Here is a 24,617-nt window from a genome sequence, read left to right as displayed (position 1 = left end):
TTGATTTTGGAGCCAAGATGACAAGTTTTCAACTTTGTCTCCTTTTAAGTCACTTATAGGCTGTGCTTGAACTGCAAAATAATTCTGCCATCCTTCATGTTCCCTTTTGTATTGCTGTCCCCATGTCCCTGATAATCTTTCATACTCCCCTCATTTCCATTCATCTTTTATATATCTGCTAATGTCCCTAATTTAGCCCCAAGGCCTTTGCCCTTTCAAATTACCTTGCCCTTGTTGATCTCTCACTTTCTCAAGTAGATGCTATAGTGGTATTGACATGTGAACACACCGCCTCACCACCTCAAGAACTTCACACTGTCTCCTATGTTCTAACATCACAATCTTCTATCTTAAATTATCCCTTGTCACTATAATCATTGTTTCAGTGATCCAGTCCAGGTACTTATCCCCAGATTTGACATTCCAACTTTCCTCAGTATTCCATTGACTGGCCCCTGATAACTCTCTGACCATTAGTGCCAAAACCCCAGGAATTGAAGATGACCCATCTCTCAAAGTGACTTGTGAGGAATGCCCTGACTATGAATGGCCCAGTCCAAAACTGTTTCTCCACTGCACTCCCGTAGATCTGTTTATTAATGCTGGACTTTTTACATTTGTTCTGTTGGACTTTCTGTGTCCTAGTCCCAGACTACAAAGACATGCATTCCCAAACCTTGGTAGGAGCATGTGCCTGAATCACAGTGGAAATCCTTTGGACTGGAATTGAATGAGCTTGTTGAATCACTCTGGCTGACTCCAGACCCCCTTGACGTAGTTAAGGACTGCTACTCTTTGATTTTCAAACATGGTCCTTTCATTGACACATAGTCAGTGTGTTTGCTGTGTAAACTGTTGGCACATGTAGTAGGTGTGATATTGACATAGCACAATGTTGTGCGTGTCTAATCCATTGACTCCTCAACGCTCCCAACCATGACAAGCTGACCGAAAGCCTTTCCCTTGGAACTTGAAAACAATGCAAACAGCAAAGACTCACTATCTGTAACTTAGCGCTGAGGCCCTCTGTGTTTAAAAGCAATGCAAGTCCCAGAGGCGGATAGTCACCAAGAGAGTGAAAAGTGAGTGAGTACTAAGAAATTAAGGTAACAGCCTTCAGATTATTTCTGTGCAGATGCAAAAGATGTATATCTGTCCCTGCGTGCAACCGGTCTAAGCATGCCAGCCTTAAGTCGTCTTGAGCTACAAAGTTGGGTTCTGAGGGGCTAATGTGGTGTAAGAGTTGGATTGAGAACAGACATGGTAATATGGTGAGGCTGGAGGTTTGCTCCAGGGTACTGGAGGATGGTGACATAGAACATATGAGCCAAGGGTCTGGAGTAGGGGGGAAGGGTGGAGACGGGGAGGGTGAGGTTGTGAGGAGGAGAAGAGAGGAGATTGGGGAATTATGGGGGGAGCAGAGAGGAGAAGAGTGTCGATGTTCAGTTATATCCAGCCCACTGCTTCTGATTAGACTTTGGTTCAAAGTTCATGACAGCTTTTAGATGGGAATTTTTTAGGAATGGTTGATTGAATAAATCATAGTCTAGAATGTGAGTGACAATCATGAGGAATGACTTGCGAAGTTGTACCCAGAAAGTGTTAGTCTCTGTTCCATGCCCTGGCTTAAGAATTTCTGCCTTCGGACTTCAATTCAGAAAGCAACTACATCACAGTCATGTGACTATGGTAAATCACAGTATACAAATATATCTCTCCAAACAGTATGCTCAAGGGCAACAAAAGGAAAAAATTAGACACTATTTTTAAAAAACAGTTTAAAGTGACTGCTGTTTTTATTTAAAATACCTCGTCAATATACAGCCATTGTTAAGGATTAAGTAATTAAATGCAGCACTGTGGGCTTAAATAAAGTTTGCAAACTGACTCGTTTTTTAAATCATAAATCACACTCCTGGTGTTACGCGGTTGCTGGGAGTTTTAGGTATTGGATGTGATTAGCAGTGATGACGCCATCCTGACTTGGTGCTTAGTACTTTCAACTGAAAAGGAGAGGAAAGGAAAAGCAAATTGGAGAAAAACAATCACTGTTGATAAACAGGAATTTGTTTGCATCTGAGTTAGGAATTCCTGAAAACATATGGTCTTTAAAATTCTAACCATGTAATGCACCAGTGGGGAATTGGAGAATATGTTGTTCATCGTGTAAGCCTGAATACAAAGCTGTTCTCTTGGTTTGACAGACAGCATTCATTGTCCTAGTAACTGTTATCACTACATTAACTTTTCACTGTGTGCCATTAAGTTGGTATGGCAAAATTAATTTCGATTGTTATTTTATAGACTTTGCATTTCCATTTTACTATGAACATTCTCTCTACAATTGATCATTTTCCAGCATCCGTTTGCAAAAAAGAAAGTAACAAACAGTGGTGTTATGTTGGCCCGTGAACAAATTTTCACTCATGAGCTTTGTTTGTAGTTTCTACTGTACAGTAGATTATGCAGAACAAGCAAGCTAATAGTAACTAATAGCACTCGGTCAGCGTTCCATAAATTAAACTAGGTCAGACAACACAGAGTTTGGTGGTATGCACAGGCCCTCAGTAATTCATGGCCAACATATGAATAAGTCCAATATCAAGTAAGAATTGCAGATGTTCCACTTTCCCCCACTCACTGAGCCTAAAATAGTAGAATTAAACATTGTCTGAAAAATGATTTGTTAAATATGTTAAGTAGAAAGTTAGTCCATAAACTAAATCCTGAAATGTATTTAGATAAATATTAACATATTGTATATTTACATACCCTTTTCTTCAGCCAGAGTGTGGTTCATCTGTGAAACTCATTGTTACAGAAGGCTGTGGAGGCTAAGTGATTTTGTGTATTTAAGACAGAGATTGATGGCTCTTAATTAGTAATGGGATCAAGGGTTATGAGGAAATGCAAGAGAATGGGATTGAATAACATATCAGCCATGATGGAATGGTAGAGCACACTTGATAGGCAGAATGGCTTAATTCTGCTCCTATATCTTGTGAACTTGTAGTCTTGTAAGACACATTTATTTTCCATTCATTTTTTCTATTATCATATAAATTGCTATCCTTTGTTTAGGACTCGTGTTTCTACTTTTAATAGTGATGATGATGGTTGATATACGAACACAATTGTTAACCTGTATCATCCTATTGCAAAGTATTTTCGATTTACTTCTAGTATCAGTGTTGAAGCACAAGAGTTGAAGCAATTTTGATTACATACATGATAATGCTACCTACGTTTGTGTGATTCTGATATGCAAAGTTTTGTTGTCATGTCATGCTGAGCACACAGGGGAAACATATCTACATGCCCTTCAGATAAAGCACAACATACTGAGAGTGTAGAATTTGGGTCAGGTGCGGAGGCATATCTCTTTGCATAATTGGCAAACAGCTGCTTCTGTCAGGTTGTAAGTCCTGTCTGACACTAGAATTATTTTCAGAATGGCCAATATAAACTGTTACAATTGAGAGATTTGTGTCACAAGTTTGAAAATTGAACTTCCGAGCAGTTTGCAATCAATGATTCCATTAAAATAGTTCATATGCTAAAGCAGAAAATGGCACCTTCCCATTTAGTATAAATGTGTTTATTTAGAAACATTTAAAATTTGCCAACAATTGTTACCAGGATTAACAAATATTCTTCAATTGCCTTGTGAACTTATTCGAAGCTCATTTGAAATACTTTCATGGTAAGTGCTGCAACATTAACAACCACTCAATGGACAATGTTTCGTAAGGTGTAGACTGCACAGATGTTATGTCAGTTGCTCTTATTATCTATTTAACCTGTGCATAAAAACAAAGTATGAATTACCTTCATAAGATTCGGCTTTGGCAAAGCCAAAATCAAAAACCCTGTACCGGCGGAATGTCACTTGTTCTTTTAGTATTGCATTCAAATAAAGATTTAATTATAAAAAATTAAAGTTACACAGTGAAGAGATTTAACGCACTCAAAACAGGTGGGCTGGAATCAGGATAGATGTGAACAGTTTAAAGATCTGAAATCTGGTCCCAACACTCCTACAGCCTGCTCCTTTTAGGTTTAATAGAATTGGGACCAGGGATGGACAGCTAACCCTTTCCCAGGAAGTGAGTTAACAATTTAAATATTTTAATAAGATTGATAGACTCTGGTTTAAGCAGTTTTTCTGGCAAACCAACAGCTAAAGGGAAGCATCAGTAGCTTTGAGTATAAAAGCTAAGTGCCTTTATAGCACTTGCTTTGAGGCCAGGAGGAACAGTCCTAAAATCATTCTACCAACAAACATTTCTCCTGATCAGCACCCTCAAGTTTACATACCCATAAGGATTGGACATACTAAGGATTGTGAAATCTTAGTTCTGCTCATGAATCAGAACTACCTGTTTTTTGTCTCACATTGATCTGAGTGACTTAGAAATGTATTAGTGTGACTGACTTTTTGTTACAAGTAGTGCTTTACATGTGTCAGTTCAGCTCAGTGGTAGCATTCTTGCCTCATTAAGAGCTTGTGGGTTCAAAACTAACTCCAGATACCTGAGTATATAATCTTAACTGACAATTCTATACACCATTGAGGAAGCACTAGGCAAGCAAATGAGATAATTTTCAACAAACTGCTAAACTGAGGCCTCATTTGCTCTCTCAGATGGATGTAAATGATTCCAAGGCACTATTCGAGGAGGTGACCAAGCATGTGGATGAGAGTAGAGCAGTGGATGTAGTGTACATGGATTTTAGTAAGGCATTTGATAAGGTTCCCCATGGTAGGCTTATGCAGAAAGTCAGGAGGCATGGGATAGAGGGAAATTTGGCCAATTGGATAGAAAACTGGCTAACTGGTCGAAGGCAGAGAGTGGTGGTAAATGGTAAATATTCAGCCTGGAGCCCAGTTACAAGTGGAGTTCCGCAGGGATCAGTTCTGGGTCCTCTGCTGTTTGTAATTTTTATTAATGACTTAGATGAGGGAGTCGAAGGGTGGGTCAGTAAATTTGCAGATGATACGAAGATAGGTGGAGTTGTGGACAGTGAGGAGGGCTGTTGTCGGCTGCAGAGGGACTTAGATATGATGCAGAGCTGGGCTGAGGAGTGGCAGATGGAGTTCAACCCTGCCAAGTGTGAGGTTGTCCATTTTGGAAGGACAAATAAGAATGCGGAATACAGGGTTAATGGTAGGGTTCTTAGTCAGGTGGAGGAACAGAGGGATCTTGGGGTCTATGTACATAGATCTTTGAAGGTTGCCACTCAGGTGGATAGAGTTTGTAAGAAGGCCTATGGAGTATTATCGTTCATTAGCAGAGGGATTGAATTCAAGAGTCGTGAAGTGATGTTGCAGCTGTACAGGACTTTGGTTAGGCCACATTTGGAGTACTGTGTGCAGTTCTGGTCGCCTCACTTTAGGAAAGATGTGGAAGCTTTGGAGAGGGTGCAGAGAAGATTTACCAGGATGTTGCCTGGAATGGAGAGTAGGTCGTACGAGGATAGGTTGAGAGTTCTCGGCCTTTTCTCGTTGGAACGGCGAAGGATGAGGGGTGACTTGATAGAGGTTTATAAGATGATCAGAGAAATAGATAGAGTAGACAGTCAGAAACTTTTTCCCTGGGTACAACAGAGTGTTACAAGGGGACATAAATTTAAGGTGAAGGGTGGAAGGTATAGGGGAGATGTCAGGGGTGGGTTCTTTACCCAGAGAGTAGTGGGGGCATGGAATGCGCTGCTCGTGGGAGTGGTAGAGTCAGAATTATTGGCGACCTTTAAGCGGCATTTGGATAGGTACATGGATGGGTGCTTAATCTAGGTTAGAAGTTCGGCACAACATCGTGGGCCGAAGGGCCTGTTCTGTGCTGTATTGTTCTCTGTTCTATGTTCTATTTGAAGGACAGCAGGAGAATTCTCACACTTCCTGTCCAGGAACTGCCTCATATAAAACCTAAAAGTGATCAATTGGTCATTTATTTAATTGCTATTGAGTGTACTTTGCTGTACATAAATTGGTCACCTTGTTTCCTACACTACATCAGTGCCACACTTCAAAAGTACTTAATTCTCTGTCAACCATTTTGAAAAAGCCTAATGTCATGAGAAGTGTTTGTTTTTAATATGTGAATGGTTATATCTTGATCCAGATTAATCTGCTGATCTGGGCAGTAAGTGGCAAAATTACATACCACAGAGTTCCATACTCATTCATAGTGTTGTGCTCTGATCTTGTGGAATTTTCCAAGGTCATACATTTAACAAATCATATAACCCAGACTAGGCTGTCATCCAATTGCTCACCATCAGCAAGAAACAGGAAATAGGGTGTACTTACACCTTTTAACTATTGCAACCATAAATAAAAATAGTAATTTATAGGCCTGGATTTTCACTCCCAGATCAAGACTCTGCAAATCCAAACTGGGGGAAAAAAGCCCTAAATTTAGTAATTACATTCTGACTGGCAGGGTCCTGCTACTTAATGTAACTCTGTAAAATAAATTATGCTATAACTAGCAATAGAGAATTGTAGGATGATAGCTTTTGACATTTTGCACTCTCGATTTTGCTCTCCACGTGTGTAAGATTGAGTTTGCTTGGTCTCATACCATATGTAGCAGCACTCATGGAGATATCCACAAGGAGAGATTGCATTCTCTGTAATAGCGGTGTTGCCACATCAGTGTTCTCTTGACATGGCACAAACTGGAAAAGAAAGATAATGCTCAGAAATTATTTAAGTCATCTGTTTTGATACTTAACAGCAAAAATCTCTTAATGTTGCTGTCAAGTGGTCTGGAATCTAATGTTTAGTAGCTTAAATATCTCCACTTGGACTAGTCTACTTAACTATTTTTAAAAGTGCATCAGAAACATTTGGAATTGTTATGCATTAACACATTTTTAGTTTTTTAACATGTCTTTATGATTAGCTACTATAAAGTATACCAACTTTCAAACAAAAAAGACACAAACAAAATTTGCTCAGAAGATTTAATTACTGATAGCTGCTTTTACCGAGCACTCAATACCTGCATATACTTTAGTTTTTTTAGATTAGATTATCTACAGTATGGAAACAAGCCCTTCGGCCCAACAAGTCCACACCAACCCTCCGAAGAGTGACCCACCAGACTCATTCCCCATATTTACATCTGACTAATGCATCTCACACTACGGGCAATTTAGCATGGCCAATTACCTAACCTGCACATCTTTGGGTCATGGGAGAAAACCAGCGGAAACCCATGCAGACACAGGGAGAATGTGCAAATTCTACACAGATAGTTGTCCAAGGCTGGAATCAAACCCGGGTGCTGTGAGGCAGTAGTGCTAACCACTGACCCACCGTGCTGCCCCTAATTGTTTAGCTTGAAAGGATATATGGGAAAAAGAGAGTGTGGTGGATATTTGGAAAATATTCATGAGGAAAGAAACGATTATAGATGAAACAATTATAATATTGAAAGGGGAAGTAAAAGCATACAGAGAGATAACTTTGGCTACATAGGACCTCCTAAATAGTGTCCATGTAGCTAAAGAAGAAATTGACAGAGATGTAGCGATGTAGGGATCCAAGTTGATATGAAGATAATTTTCCAGGAGTCTAAATTTATGCAATAGTAAACAACAAGATTATAAATTGAGTGTTTACTTCTATGGCCAATGAATCTGAGGAATTAATACTCAACCTGGAAATCTTAACAAGCACAGAGAAGGCTGGAGAAACTCAGCACATCTGGCAGCTTCTGTGGAGAGAAATGGAGAGCTAATATTTTGCGTCCTGTATGACTCTTCCTCAGAATTTCACCATATCAATTTAATGTTGACCCATTTGAATATTTGTCCAGTTTAGTTCCTCAAGACATGAGGAAACATTTTCTTACTCAGTGAGTGCTTATTACCAGGAAAGAATGCCTGAAAGACCAGTGGGAACAGTTCCAATGGTAACTGTGATATTTTCTCAGATGGCCACTGCTGGCACCCTGTGGTATTTGTCACCTTTACCAGAATGTAGAATAAAAACAGAAGGTACCCGAGAAACTCAGCATCTGTGGAGAAATAATCAGAGCTAACGTTTTCAGTCTGATATAACTTCTTCAGAACTTCTCTGACCAGAAACATTAGCTCTAAAAATTAGAATAGAACTCTTCATATCCATCCTCAGACACTGTAAGAGATCAATGAAATAAGTGCAGTCAACGTAACATGAACAATAACCCCCCCGAGAACCATTACTTTACATAACAGTAGCTTTCAAGAGAAAATTGCAATATTTGAAGGTGGAGCACATTGAGGGCTATTAGAAGAATGGAACTACTAAGGATAATTAATTGAATATCTGCCTCATGATATGACGACAATACTATGATATCGTGACTTTGAAACTTTGAGGGGGAATTTAGAAAAACAAGCTAAGAGGGTGTCATAGGAATACATGAGGAATGTGTTTCTAGTCACAATAGGAGTGTCTTGAAAGACAAGAAGCAGTGTATAAGATTACAAATAGTATTGAAGTGGTAAATTTGGAAAATACATAAAACTAAATCCTGATTAAAGCAAGGAGATATAGGTTCACATTGATAAAAACATTTTTAGATACATGTCAGGAGACTATTTTGTCAACTGTGATTGATTATTTAATAAAGGTGGTAAGGACAAGCCACGGAACTATAGACTGGAGAGCCTGACATCCGTGGTGGGCAAGATTTTGGAGGCAATCCTGAGGGACAGGATTTACACGTATTTGGAAAGGCATGGACTGATTAGGGATAGTCAGCATGGCTTTGTGTGGGAAATCATGTCTCATGAACTTGATTGAGTTTTTTGAAGAAGTAACAAAGAGGATTGATGAGGGTAGAGCAATGGACATGATCTGTATGGACTTCAGTAAGGCGTTTGACAAGGCTCCCTTTGGAGACTGATTAGGAAGGTTAGATCTCATGGAATACAGGGAGAACTAACCATTTGGATACAGAACTGGCTTGAAGGTAGAAAACAAAGGGTGGTGGTGGAGAGTTGCTTTTTAGACTGGAGGCCTGTGACCAGTGGACTGCCACAAGATCAGTGCTGGGTCCACTATTTTTCATCATTTATACAAATGTTTTGGATGCGAACACAGGGGGTATAACTAGTAAGTTTGCAGATGACACCAAAATTGGAGGTGTAGTGGAGGTGTAGTTACCTCAGATTACAATGGGATCTTGATCAGATGGGTCAATGGGCTGAGGAGTGGCAGGTGGAGTTTAATTTAGATAAATGTGAGGTGCTGCATTTTGGAAAAGCAAATCAGAGCAGGACCTACACACTTAATGTAAGGTCTTAAGGAGTGTTACTAAACAAAGAGATCTTGGAGTACAGGTTCATAGCTCCTTGAAAGTACAGTTGCAGCTGATAGGATAGTGAAGAAGGTGATTGGTATGCTTTTCTTTGTTGGTCAGAGCATTGAGTAGAGAAGTTGGGAGGTCATGTTGTGGATGTACAGGACATTGGTTCAACCACTTTTGGAATATTGCATGCAACTCTTGTCTCCTTGCTATTGGAAGGATGTTATGAAACTTGAAAGGGTTCAGAAAAGATTTACAAGGATGTTGCCAGGGTTGGAGGATTTGAGCTATAGGGACAGGCTGAATAGGCTGGGCTGTGTTCCCTAAAACATCGAAAACTGAGGGGTGACCTTATAGAGGTTTACAAAATCATGAAGGGCATGGATAACGTACATAGATAAAGTCTTTTCCCTGGATTGGGACAGTCCTGAATTGTAGGGCATAGGTTTAGGGTGAGAGGGGAAAGATATGAGGGACCTAAGGCATAACATTATCACATAGAGGGTGGTGCATGTATGGAATGAGCTGCCAGAGGAAGTGGTAGAGGCTGGTATAATTGCAACATTTAAAAGGCATCTGGATGAGTATATGAAAAGAAAGGGTTTGGAGGGATATGGGCAAGGCACTGGGTAATGGGACTAGATTAGGTTCGGATATCCGGTCGGCATGGATGAGTTGGACTGAAGTTGGACTGTTTCCTTGCTGTGTATCTCTATGACTCTATGACTCTAAAATACATGGAATTGAGTTACAAATGAATAGTGGTAACAGAAACCCTGGAATCATTTCAAAAATAATTGTTACCATGATGGGGAATTATAGGATAGATTGGCAAGTGCTTTAGTTCATTGATGACTCCCATGTAATTTGTATTAAAATTATTTCAATTCTGTTTGGAGGTGCACTGTACATCCTTCCACCAGGATCAAATAAGTAAACATATTTTTAGGTGGAGGCAGGGAGCAAATAGGAAAGGTAGGGTGAAATTGGGAAGCTCTGGTATTTTCCAGCCTCTGCCGATTTGATTGGCAGGAACTGAGAATCATTTTTTTCTCTTCATGTTTTTGATCGCCAGCAGGTAGACAGAGAACTGGCAGATTGGTTAGCTGTTAGCAAGGTGGGTCGTTCTCACCACATAAGCTGGAGATTCTTGCCTCCTGGCTCGAGTAATTCTCATGTTCGTTTAGCAACTGAGTTCCAAATACTTCAGGTCAAAGAAATTCTGAACAGAGTTAAATTCAAAGTTATAGATCCATTATGAGGCATGCTGCCCCATTTTCATAATTAACTAGCTTGCCTGCCTGGGGCCATCTGTCTCCTCTTCCCATCTTCATAAAAATGCACAGTGAATGCACGATGAATCAGAATCAGAATCCTATGGACATATTTTTAAATTTTGAAATACAAACAAGACAAAATACACTGAAGAATAAATTCAGTGACTGGCAATGTTCTGTGTGAGACCCATGGATTGTGACATCTTTAGGGTGAAAATGAGTGAAAACAGGAAACGTTGGCAAAGAGTGAGAGATGACAGGAAGGGATAATGAGGAGATTGACCATCTCCCCTCTCTCAGCAGAAAGTCACCTTGCAGGTATTCTTTTACGTTTTCACCTTCCAAGAATATACAAAAATGGAGTCAATAAAACTGTTTACAAACCTGGTCTTTGTAACAAAAGCAAAATACAGCAGATTCTGGAAATCTGAAATAAAAATAGTAAGTGCTGAAGAAATCCAACAGGTCTGGGTGCATTTGTGGAGAAAGAAACAAAGTTAATGTTTTGAATTTGATGTGACTCTTATTTTGAACTGATTTGTATTTGCAAGTGGAGAAGATGACATACCAGCGAACTGAGGTTCATGTGCACTAATGTCAATTAGTGTCAATGTGCCCTGAGGGTCACAATCAATGAATCACCCATAAGTGACCCCAACATTACAGGTGAATGATCTATTGCTCTGTGGTGATTCTATCATTCTGATTTCAAAAGATATTGAGCCAAAAACCCAGTTAGAAAAAAACAAGACAAGAAGGCTCCTCTCACTGTCAGTGCTGCCAACTAACCACTCCCAAAAGGAAACAAGACAAAAGGATTTCAATTAACCTGCAAAACTCAGGGAATCTGGAAATCAACAGTTCAACTATCAACAATCCACTGCCTAGTCTTTAAGAATGACCCTGACAGACTGATCCACATATCTTTTTACATTTTCTTTTTTTTTGGTTCAGTCCTTAATTCAATTTTCTGTGGATATGTGTTGTGATACTCATTCTTTTTGTTTTTAATCTCTGATAAATATATTGTATTGTTAACTCAAAAAAGCCCAGATGATCAAGGTTTGTTGAAATGGAGGAATTGAGCATCAGGGTTTGGATGACATCAGTCTTTTGGAGGGTAGATCATGGGAGGTTAATCAGGAGTCTGTTGAAATGTTTAAGTCTCAAGATAATAAAGGCATGTACTGAGGATTTCCATAACAGAAGAGTTGAAGCAGAAAGAGTCAAGTAACATGACTCAAACAAGATCACACAAATGGACAATCCTTTGACTTTTCTCAATCGTTACTTGTAAGGTCTAAGACATTTACTACATTATCAATAGAAGTGATTGTATTTCAAAAATAATTGTTTTGGCCATGAATTCCCTTGGGACACGATGAGAATATAATTTTATATAAATACACTGTTTTGTCCAAAGCATTTTCAGCACACATTTTTACTTGCAAGTGTATAACATACACAAACATAGAAGATAGGAACACAAGTAGACTATTCAATCTCTTGAGTTTGCTCCGCCCAATCAATATGCTCATGGCTGATCATCAAGCTCAATAGCCTAATCCCATCCTCCCTCTTTTTCCCTTAATCCCTTTAGCTATAATAGCTATATCTATCTCCTTGAAAATTTGAAAAATGATAATAGAAACTGCCTTGATATACCCTTCGATGTTAGTGTTATGTCTACAGATCAAAATGAACATAACCTATAGATAAATATATTAGGCAGGATTTTTCAACTGGCTTTGACCTCACCACCCAAAGAATCAGTGGAAAATGTAACCTTGAATGGTATTGGCTGTCCTGCAGCTGTTTATTGCTCTAAGGAGTGTTCTCTGGTTAGCTATGGAATTTCTGTCCACAAAAAGTGCCTTGGATCTAAGTCCTGGAGTTCAGAACCAGCTGCGTGCAGTTGGTCTCATGGTAGAGAGGGAAGCTGAGGCATGAGGAATATGGGGAAATAGGGGAGCGGGGGAGAGGGGATTGTTTAATGGAGATGCTGGGGTGAAAGAGGGGTTTGACCTTGAGATGGGGTGCTCCATGTCAAAAAGAGGGCAGTGAAGAAAGGATTGCTTCCCTCACCCAAGGGCCTAAGCAAGATGATTTTCCAAGCTACAGTTCCTCTATAAATGCATATGCTATATCGATGCACAGTAGTGTAGTGTCGTCTAAAATGACAATATAATTATTTGTTTGTTGTTGGGTTTAGTATGTCCTAAATAATCTTTTAGGATGGTTAATGCACAAACAAAGGTTTGTTTCTCAGGAATAGCTCCAGTTCTAGTTGATTGTCGAAATCTACATGCTCTATTTGGAGAGTTAGACAAACAATTGGAGCAGTGTTTGTGTTGTATGCTTTTTACAGGCAATATGGTACTCAGTGTTTGTCCCTTTCTGAGAAAGGATTTGTGTGTGTGTCGATTAATAATCATTATTGGAAACCTTCTTGTTGTAGAATATGCTTGAGCACTCCTGGAAAAACCGTCACTTTAATCACTGCCTCTGTCCTCTGTCTTATTTATTGCATGCATTTGTCACACAGTAATGGTTCTAGTCAACTTGTGACCAAATTGAATGACCTTGTTACTTGAAGAGGTCACCGACTGTTGTGACGAGATGCGCTTTCTGCTTGTATTGTTGTTTGAACTCAGATTCTATCCAAACTATAATGCAAAGTTATTACCTTTACAGAGAGCATACACAATGTTCTTGATTTCATATATTAGCCTTTACTTTGAGTTTGAAGGTTATCTCAGAGTGGAACATTGGTTTCTTGGTTTGTTTTTCTCCAAATATGCATTTTATAAGTATGTGTTATATAAAAAAAATGCTAATTTGTTTAATCAGTTACAGGAAAGCACTGTTGTAAGACAACTCTTGTCTCGAGCCAGGGCAGGATACTGTGTAGTTTGTTATTTTTTCCCTAGCTAGTCACTATTGATAGAAAGGTATGCCAGTCTCAATGAGTTTTTTCTTCATGTGATCCTAATTTCAGTTGGTCATTCTTATCTGTTGATTACACTGTTTGTATCTCTGTAAAATCAGATCAGTACACCTCAATTATGTAATCAAAAAATAATAGAAGACTCAGCCAAGAACAAAATGCAGTAAGCAACCATGACAAATTACTAGACAACATTGTTTTTCGTTTATCATTAAATGCTAATGAAACTTCTGTTTCTTGCATGCAGTGTAAAAACAATCAAACTGTTAACAACATTTTTCTCAAGGGAGCAAAATTCATTATGTGCATCCAATCTTACATTGTGAAGTTGAAACACCTTTGAAGCTTTTCCCACTGGGATGTTGATGGTATCAACCAATCCTTTGTCAAAAGTAATTTTATCTTTCCTGTCCAACTTCAGAAAAAGAAATACTTAATGACAATACAGGAATTATTTAGTCCAATAGAATGGAAACTTCAATATATTCAGATAGTTCAAAAGGCAAAAAAGCTACAGGCTATTGTTGTGCAACCACAAATTTGAAAATCCATGCTGAAAAATACAGTGCTTATTCTTCCTGATGTTCTTTTTAATGTAAGTCATCAAAAAAACAGTTCAGCCCAACATTCCTCTCAGCTTTGAATGTCTTCAAAATTAGAGGTCCTCATCATCGAACACTCAGAACTGTAAAACAAGATAGGTTGTGCACAGCTGACAAACAAAAAAAAGTATTAATACTAGACAGCAATTGATTGGCAGAGGAGCATCTGGACAACAGGCAAAAATCTGAATCCCTCAGCTTTTTTGTAGCTCCTTCATCTTAATTCATAAGATGTCGCTGATGTACATGTGCTTAAGTAACTTCAAACTCCTGTTAAATGCATAAGTGAATGATGGGTACTTTGTTCTACTTAATTATGAAAGTGTCCTTGTTGAAATACTTTTGGCCTCAAAACTCACATGCAAGACATGATCAAAGAAATATTATATGTTGCTCCGTGAAAGTGATCTCTGCGAGAACTAGAATCACAGTGAATTATAATTGTCATTTTTCATATCTGACATTTAGATTCAAATCTAGCTAATACTTTGGACGGTGATGACGACAACAACAAAAAATGCTTTTAATATTAAAAATATTTCAAGAATCTCACAAACTGAATAGATAAGGGACAATCTAGAGTTAGAATGTCTACAGGGCAAGTAAGGATCATTTGACCCATCGAGTCTGTACTGACCCTCCAAAGACTATCCCACCCAGACCTAGCACCTCCAATTTCACCTGGTTAATCTACTTAGCCTACACATCCCTGGGCCCTAAGTGGCAATTTAGCACAGCCAAACCACCTGATCTGCACATCCTTGAACTGTGGGAAGAAACTGAAATATCCGGTGAAAACCCATGCAGACATGGGGACAATATATAAACAACACACAGTCACCTAAAGCTGGAATCAAACCCAGATCCCAAGTGCTTTAGGTCGCAGTACTAACCACTGAGCCATATCCCCGGACCCAAATGGATGACAAAAATAGAAGTATTCAAGTCTAGTGCAGACAGGAATTTCAAATGTTTAATATAAGTTTGTTTTGTTGCTTCCTATTGTCAAGAATTTAGAGTGCAGAAGGTTTCATTTTCTCAGGTGTCTCATTCGGTTCCTCAAAAGGTAGTGAGAGATCGTTCTCCTTCTCAGATGGTTGCAAAAGATTCCAAGGCAGCCTTTTAATGATGATCAGGGGAGTTAACTCCGATTTCCTGACCAATATTGATTTTACAATTAGCAATTTTAAAAATGACTATAAAGACAATATGCTGTGGATGCTGGAAACCTGAAATGAAAATGGCAAATGCTCAGCAGGACAGGTAGCATTTGTGGAAAGAGAATCAGGGTTAGTGCTTCAGACCTTTCATATGCATGGCTGGTCTGAAATATTGGGGGAATCTTGTTGAAATTCAGCAGGGGAAAGTCAGAAGTCATAAAACAGCAGGTTAGTGTCCAACGGTGTTATTTGAAATCACAAGCTTTCAGAGCACTGGGTCCTTCGTTGGGTGAAGTGATTGAAGGAGCAGTGCTCCAAAAGCTTGTGATTTCAAATAATCCTGTTGAACTATAACCTGGTGTTGTGTGACTTCTAACTTTGTCCACTCCAGTACAACACCAGCATTCTGGCTGGAAAGCCAGAGTGGGATCCGCAGAGGTTCCCCAGGAATCAAGACCTGAGATTTAAGTTTCATCCACCAAGAGCTGCCAGATCATCAGAAGTTAACATCCCTTGTGCTCAGCAGTGTTATAGGTAAGGCCATGGCTGCTGCTGGAAGAACAGGATACTGGAATCATAGGATCATATTGTGGTACTGAACATACATGAGTAAGGTAAGGGGTTTCACGAGAGGACAATGTGAGAGTAGACTGCAGGAGGCTCAGTAGCAAGCCAGGAGAGTGGGCCTCAGTTGCCTTCCCATTCTCTTCTCAATGATCAGTCCCTTGGTCAGGGACTTAGAGCTATTGATTGAAAGACTATTTTGTACTTTGGTTGTTGATCTCAGATGAGGCTCTTAAATGACCATTATCAGCCAGCAAGGTGAGAAGGTATGTCAAGGACCTTCCTACTCCAAACTTAATTCTGGCAGAATTGAGAAAACAGCAATCTACCCAATAACATGCAATCCCCACCTCCAATCTCGTCAACAAATAGAGGAGAAAATTCTCTCCCTTTCACACACACTGCCTGACCCATGGGGTAATCCCAGCTTTTTCTATTTCTTTAAAACATTTAGTTGCCATTATTAAACTTCTACTGTTGCAAATTCCCTGTCATGATCCCTTTGCCACTACAGTGGTGTTACTTCAAGGTCATTCACTATTTGCACAGCTGTTGGGGAGATCCTGATATTATGAAAGGTGTTATCTTGACTGGCATGTTACCAAGCAGGAATCAGAAGAATTACAATAACTTATATTTATATCGTGCCTTTAAGATAATAAAATGTCCCAAGGTGCTTCACAGGAGTATTGTAAGTGAAATTATGACACCAAGCCACAAGGTGAGTAGAATTAAGGATGTCAAATCAGCCATGATTTGATACATTTGATGGTGGAGGCTCTGGCAGAGATTAGAGGGAAGGGAAGGGTGAGACCATGCAGACAACTGAAAACAAGGGTGATAATTTTTAAAGTCAATTTATTAGGATCTCCATAGGAATGACCGTGACCTTTTAATCATTTGCCATGCCCTCATGCTAACATTTCTGACCTGGGTTCACTGCACTGTACTAATGAAGCATAACAAGCTCAAAACACAGCACCTCATCTTCTGCTTCAGCACTTTATAGCCTTGAGGTTTTAAACATTGAATTCCATAACTTCAGAAACTGACCACACTGTCTCTTTTCCCTCTTGCATCACCATTAACTATCCCCTTATCTTCTGTACTGTGTTTCTATGCCATCTGCCCCCTTGCTCTTCCTCCACCTCTGTCAAAAGTATATAAAAGAAAACATTTTCCAACATTTAGTTCTGAAGAAAAATCATACTGGACTCAAAACATTAAATCTCTTTCTCCTTTTTTTCAAGGGTTTTGAGGGCACTATGCACTGACCGCTTCCTGATGGACTTACGGTCAAAAGTGTTTTTTTTTGCAAATTATTCCACAAGCTTAACTGCTTGGAGTGTTCCACCAGCAAAGAGGCAAGACCTATCCCTCACAACACAAGCGACAGATATGTAGCGACATTTCGTGTTTACATATGGAGGGTCTAAGCACAACTGGATGCAGCCACACACAGTGATGGTGGTGAAAACAAAAAAATGCTGGAAATCACAGCAGATCAGGTAGCATCCATGAGGAGAGAGCAAGCTAAGATGACTTCACAGATGCTGCTTGACCCAGTGTGATTTCCAGCATTTTGGTTTTCAGTACAGATCCCAGCATCTGCAGTAATTTGCTCCTGTACAGAATGATGGCAGTGTTGGGTTTGTCTTTCCCCCCCCCTCTTATCCAGAGCTTTGTACATGGTGCCCCTGTGGACACAGTCCATCTTTGACCTCCAGATGAAGATGGCTTGGGTGGCTGCAGTAGTGCAGGCTCAGGGAATGGGCCAGACCTGTACAACATACAACAACACTGAGAGGACTTCATATCTAATGACCAGGTTTTTACCTGCATTGGAGAGTGTGGTAATCCCAAAAGCCCAGTTTCTGCCTCACCTCAGCAATACTGTCCTCCCAAATTTTGGTGCATGCCCCATTCAGTTGCCAGATGCTCTTGTTATCGGCACAATTGGAAGATGCTTTTGTTGTTTGCAACTGCAGGGAAATGGCAAAAATCACAATATTTGTTTTGGAATGGTTTTTGCGAAAACTGTACAAATATAATTTAGAAACTTTGAGTGTAATTAGTGACAATTTAAATGATAAAGTATATTTTTGAAATTTAATTGAGTTTCTCCAGCATTTTCCATTTTTGTCTCAGATTTTTAGCATCCATAGTATTTCACTTTTATGAGAGTTTTATTGGCAGAAGTTTAAATAGGCAATCTGAGTGAAGCTGTTAGTTGGCGGTCAGAAGCTCCTTTTGGGATCAAATCTGGCAACATGGGTTGCCAGCAGACTGGTTTAATCTCAAACCATCACCAGGGAGAAGAGGCATGATGTTGGTTGCTGGGGGACATAAATAGGGATCAAAAACAATAGCATAATTTTTCTCAATTATTACAAGAAAAGTGACAATGAGATCCTTTCAATGTTATCAGCAGACACTCTATGCATCTGGATTTATCAAGTCCCACAGCCCCATCTCAATCTCAACCTCATCCACCCCCCCCCCCCCCCCCAACCACCTCATAACCCTATGTGTCCCTACACTCTTCCTGCCTGCTAATAAATGTCATGTTCTTTAATTCCCAGTTTTAGATTTATTCTATCCTTGTTTATGTAGCGTTTTCTACCCTATGTGCTGTTGTCAATAACTGTGGACTCAGGTTGCATGATACCTGCCCTACATCAGTGACATGTCTTATTGAGATAGGCTGTGCTCCCTGTAATGAAATCTTTTAATTGAGAGGAAGTGCTGATTAACAGACTGTGAATAAGCAAAGTGGCCATCACTTGAATAATTGCTTTGGAGGTCATTTAAGCAATTAGAAGCCAATCAAAAAAAGCAAAGGCGGTATGGCTGCACAATTGCTGACTTGTACACGTAAAAGTAACAATTAGTTTGAAAATGAGGCCACAGAACTGGGAATTACACAAAATATTTCTCTTGATCTCAGTCATTGCAGTACGCAAGTGAAGTTGATGGAGTTGAGAACTAAATCAGAAGTTCCTGGAAAAGCTCTACAGGTCTGGCAGCATCTGTGAAGAGAGATCAAAGTTAATGTTTTGGGTCTGGTTAGGAAAGGTCACTTCTGTTTTTGTTTCTAAATTACAGCATCCACAATTCTTTCAGTTTTTATTGAGAACTAAATCATTTAGTAATATATCATTTTTTTTCTTTATTAATTCATGAGAAGTGTGCATTGCTGGCCAGGCAGCATTTATTATCCACACCTAATTGCCCAGAGGGCAGTTGAGAGTCAACCACATTGGTGTGGGTCTGGGATCACATAGGCTAGACCAGGTAAGGACAGTAGATTTCCTGTCCGAAAGGACATTAGTGAACTAGATGGGTTTTCCCAATAATTGGCAATGGATATCAGTAATTCCCTGATTTACTTATTTTTTAATTGCCTGAAAGCTTTCTTCTAGATGCTGTAATTATTTTGCAGATAAAATGCATTACGTATGAAAGCAAAATGTGGTAGAGGTGAGATAAAATCAAAAATGCTAGAATATTCAACAGATCAAACAACCTCTGTGGATTGAGAACAGAGTTAACGTTTTGAGTTGCCAGCTTTTCCTCAAATTTAACTGGTTTTAAGAAAATGAAAGGGTGGGGGCAAAAGTGGAGAAAAGAACAAAACAGAAGATGTATGATTATGTGGAAGCAATAGAGATTATTGCATAATAAAACTAGTAAGATACTCAAAAACTCAGCAGGTTAGGCAGATCTGGTAGGTAAAAACAATGACTGCAGATGCTGAAAACCAAATACTGGATTAGTGATGCTGCAGTTCAGGCAGCAGCCAACGAGCAGCGAAATTGACGTTTCGGGCAAAAGCTCTTCATCAGGAATAAAGGCAGTGAGCCTGAAGCGTGGAGAGATAAACTAGAGGAGGGTGGGGGTGGGGAGAGAGTAGCACAAAGTACAATAGGTGAGTGGGGGAGGAGATGAAGGTGATAGGTCAAGGAGGAGAGAGTGGAGTGGATAGGTGGAAAAGGAGATAGGCAGGTCGGACAAGTCCGGACAAGTCAAGGAGACAGTTACTGAGCTGGAAGTTTGAAACTAGAATGAGGTGGGGGAAGGGGAAATGAGGAAGCTGTTGAAGTCCACATTGATGCCCTGGGGTTGAAGTGTTCCGAGGCGGAAGATGAGGCGTTCTTCCTCAAGGCGTCTGGTGGTGAGGGAGCGGCGGTGAAGGATGCCCAGGACCTCCATGTCCTCGGCAGAGTGGGAGGGGGAGTTGAAATGTTGGGCCACGGGGCGGTTTGGTTGATTGGTGCGGGTGTCTCAGAGATGTTCCCTAAAGCGCTCTGCTAGGAGGCGCCCAGTCTCCCCAATGTAGAGGAGACCACATCGGGAGCAACAGATACAATAAATGATATTGGTGGATGTGCAGGTAAAACTTTGATGGATGTGGAAGGCTCCTTTAGGGCCTTGGATAGAGGTGAGGGAGGAGGTGTGGGCACAGGTTTTACAGTTCCTGCGGTGGCAGGGGAAAGTGCCAGAATGGGAGGGTGGGTCGTAGGGGTGTGTGGATCTGACCAGGTAGTCACGGAGGGAACGGTCTTTGCGGAAGGCGGAAAGGGGTGGGGAGGGAAATATATCTCTGGTGGTGGGGTCTTTTTGGAGGTGGCGGAAATGTCGGCGGATGAATTGGTTTATGCGAAGGTTTGTAGGGTGGAAGGTGAGCACCAGGGGCGTTCTGTCCTTGTTACGGTTGGAGGGGTGGGGTCTGAGGGCGGAGGTGCGGGATGTGGACGAGATGGGTTGGAGGGCATCTTTAACCACGTGGGAAGGGAAATTGCAGTCTCTAAAGAAGGAGGCCATCTGGTGTGTTCTATGGTGGAACTGGTCCTCCTGGGAGCAGATACGGCAGAGGCGGAGAAATTGGGAATACGGGCTGGCATTTTTGCAAGAGATGGGGTGGGAAGAGGTGTAATCCAGGTAGCTGTGGTTGTCGGTGGGTTTGTAAAAAATGTCAGTGTCAAGTCAGTCGTCACTAATGGAGATGGAGAGGTCCAGGAAGGGGAGCGAGGTGTCAGAGATGGTCCAGGTAAATTTAAGGTCAGGGTGGAATGTGTTGGTGAAGTTGATGAATTGCTCAACCTCCTTGCGAGAGCACGAGGTGGCGCCAATGCAGTCATCAATGTAGCGGAGGAAGAGGTGGGGAGTGGTGCCGGTGAAATTACGGAAGATCAACTGTTCTACATAGCCAACAAAGAGACAGGCATAGCTGGGGCCCATACGTGTGCCCATGGCTACGCCTTTGGTCTGGAGGAAGTGGGAGGATTCAAAGGAGAAATTGTTAAGGGTGAGGACCAGTTCGGCCAAACGAATGAGAGTGTCAGTGGAAGGGTACTGTTGGGGACGTCTGGAGAGGAAAAAACGGAGGGCTTGGAGGTCCTGGTCATGGCAGATGGAGGTGTAGAGGGATTGGATATCCATGGTGAAGATGAGGCATTGGGGGCCGGGGAAACAGAAGTTTTGGAGGAGGTGGAGGGCGTGGGTGGTGTCTCGAACGTATGTGGGGAGTTCCTGGACTAGGGGGGATAGGACAGTGTCAAGGTATGTAGAGATGAGTTCAGTGGGGCAGGAGCATGCTGAGACAATGGGTCGGCCAGGGTGGTCAGGCTTGTGGATTTTGGGAAGGAGGTAGAACCGGGCAGTGCAGGGTTCCCGGACTATGAGGTTGGAAGCTGTGGGTGGGAGATCTCCTGAGGTGATAAGGTTCTGTATGGTCTGGGAGATGATGGTTTGGTGATGGGGGTTGGGGTCATGGTCGAGGGAGCAGTAGGAAGAGGTGTCCTCGAGTTGGCGTTTGGCTTCAGCGGTGTAGAGGTCAGTGCGCCAGACTACCACTGCGCCCCCTTTATCCGCTGACTTAATGGTGAGGTTGGGATTGGAGCAGAGGGATTGGAGGGTTGCGCGTTGTGAGGGTGAGAGGTTGGAATGGGGGAGGGAGGTCGACAGTTTGAGGCAGTTAATGTCCCGGCGGCAGTTGGAAATGAAGAGGTCGAGGGCAGGTAATAGGCAAGCGCGGGGTGTCCAGGTGAATGCAGTGTGTTGGAGGTGGGCAAAGGGGTCCTCGGAAGGTGGGCGGGAGTCCTGATTGTGAAAGTAAGCTCGGAGGCGGAGGCGACGGAAGAATTGTTCGACATCACGGCGTGTATTAAATTCATTGATGCGTGGACGGAGGGGGATGAAGGTGAGTCCTTTGCTGAGGACTGATCATTCGTCCTCAGTGAGTGGGAGGTCTGGAGGGATGGTGAAAACTCGGCAGGGCTGGGAGCTGGGATCTGGTGTGGGAGTGGGGTCGGAGCCAGTACCTGGAGTGGGTGTGATGGTGGGGGGAATGGGGGTGGAGGCATGAGCTGGGGTAATGTTCCCCTCGGGGTTCTGGGGGGTGGGGATAGTGACAGGGGGGTCTATGGGGGGCGTGTCAGCAGAATGCAGGTGTGTGGCGCTGGTGGAGGCGGAAGTGGTGGTGATCATGGCAGTAGGGGTGGCGGAAGTCACTGAGCGTGTGGCATCAGCGATGATGTGAGTGCCGGAAGTGGCTGTGGGAGTGGCCATGATGGGGGCGGAAGTGACAGATCTGTAGAGTTAACACTTCAGGTAAGATTTCCAGGATCTTGACGATTTTGTTTTTCAGAATAAATTGTTCATAGTGCAAAGCCAAAAAGAGTGCTCATGGGACAAGTAAAGAAACAAAAATGTGCCTGGAGGAGATGTGAATGGCAGAATCATGAACAGTTGTTGACTGAGAATGAAACAAGGAAAGAAAAGAGAACCAGAGGAGATAGCAAAGACCAGTAGAGAAACAAAAAATAGAATGATTTGGAGGTGCCAGTCTTATAGAGGGGTGGACAAAGTAAAAAAATCACACAACACTAGGTTATAGTCAAATGGGTATATTTGGAAGCACTAGATTTTGAAACACTGCTTCTTCAGGTGGTTGTCACAATAACCTGGTGTTCTGTAAATTTTACTAAAAAAAAACGAATGGCTACACGAATTATGATCTAATATGGTTGAACTCAGTGTTTAGCCTTCACAGCTATAAAGTGCCCAGTCAGCAGATGGTATGCTGCTCCTCGAATTCATGTTGAGTTTCATTGAGTTATAATAAATGGATCTATGATTAATTAGTATAAATATTGTCAAACACACTTATTATAATGAATAACTTATACTGTGTTAGCTGATCCAAACTGGAATAGAATACAATTGGCTTCAAGTCCTTCAGAGGAACAGAGGCAAAATTCAGCCTCAGGTTCCTACTCCAACTCAGCGTTTGCTGGAAAATGTGCGTATATGGATATTCAGTGAGAGCGCTGCCCACAATAATTGAATAGCTGATATACACTAACAACTAGTAATGGTTTTAAACTCATAGGGATTGCCCATTTGGATGAGTTACTGAAGGGTGGGTACCCAATGCTCATAAAACTGTGTTCAAGCAGGACTAAAAGGACAAAGAGGGACAGAGGTTAACAAAATATGTAAAAACCACAGACAGAAACTTTAAATTATAGCAGTTGGCCACATTTACAATACCCACTCCAATAACTCAGCTTAATCGTGCACAGATTGTTCCAGAAAGTAAACCTAACCATTGTCTATAAATATGCTTATGATGACACAGCCCCTTTAGTAAGGACTTGCTGGCAATTTGAAATGGTCTTCACCAATGCATTATATATGTTTTAAAGTGAAAACAATTGTGTTTCATGAATGAGATGCAATTAAATAATAAAAGATACAGCTGTAAACATCCTTTAAGGCATGCAATAGTTACTGGACTCAGAGACTGTATTAATCAGTTTTTACAACAAAGCTATTATCAAATGAAATAGCTGATGAACTAAATCAGTCAAAACAAAGATTGTCTGATGTTTTAACACCTTTTTAGACCAAAGACTGACCCCAATTTGCCATCACAGTGTGTCTGTAATGATGAATAATGTGACCATAACAACCTAGATTACATCATTGTTGGAGCCAGAATGGATACACGCACATTAGTTTGTTTAGCCTCTGTTATTCAGAGTCAGCAATACAATTTCCCTTCACTTTATCATTGTATCCAGCATTTAACCCTTTGGAGTCACAATTTAGACATCTTTGTACTTTATCTTATTAGACTAATGAGTTCTGAACATTGCTGTTTACCTAACCATAAATATTATAGAAATGATTAAGGTAACAAGGTACTGTTGTGTTTTAATATAATGTTGAGATTCATGTGTCGTCGGATTGCAAGTTGTCAGAATTATAACAAGTCGAAGACAGAACCAGAAGATTACTCAGTTAAAAAAAAGTTGTAAAAGTTGATGCCAGGAAACACCAGAAACAATGTGGTTACTGCCTGGGGTAGAGGCAGAAGGCCTGCCTCAGTACTTTGGCACTTTCTGTCCAGATACAAAAAGCAGCAAAACAAAAGCTCTCCACCCTCCAACTCTCCCTCCCGATGCCTGCTCCATGCCAGCATATGCTGCCCGACCCAAACCTCATGTCCCTTTAAAACTTTCATACCAAATAATGCCCTCTGTCAAGACCCCCATACCCTCCATCTACCCACAGACCACCATAACCTTCATGCCAAGCTCTGCGTCCCACCAACCTCCAAGGTCCTTTACAGCCCTTATGCCAATTTAACATTAATTTAAACTGTTCTCACCTACTATTGTTTGCCATTACATCTACCATGCCAACTCATCCAGAATCCCAATGGGCAGACTTCAAGATCTATATTGAAATGAGCTATT

This window comes from Chiloscyllium punctatum, chromosome 20 (assembly GCF_047496795.1).
Source record: "Chiloscyllium punctatum isolate Juve2018m chromosome 20, sChiPun1.3, whole genome shotgun sequence".
NCBI lineage: Eukaryota > Metazoa > Chordata > Chondrichthyes > Orectolobiformes > Hemiscylliidae > Chiloscyllium > Chiloscyllium punctatum.
Note: the sequence above shows the minus strand (reverse complement) of the source record.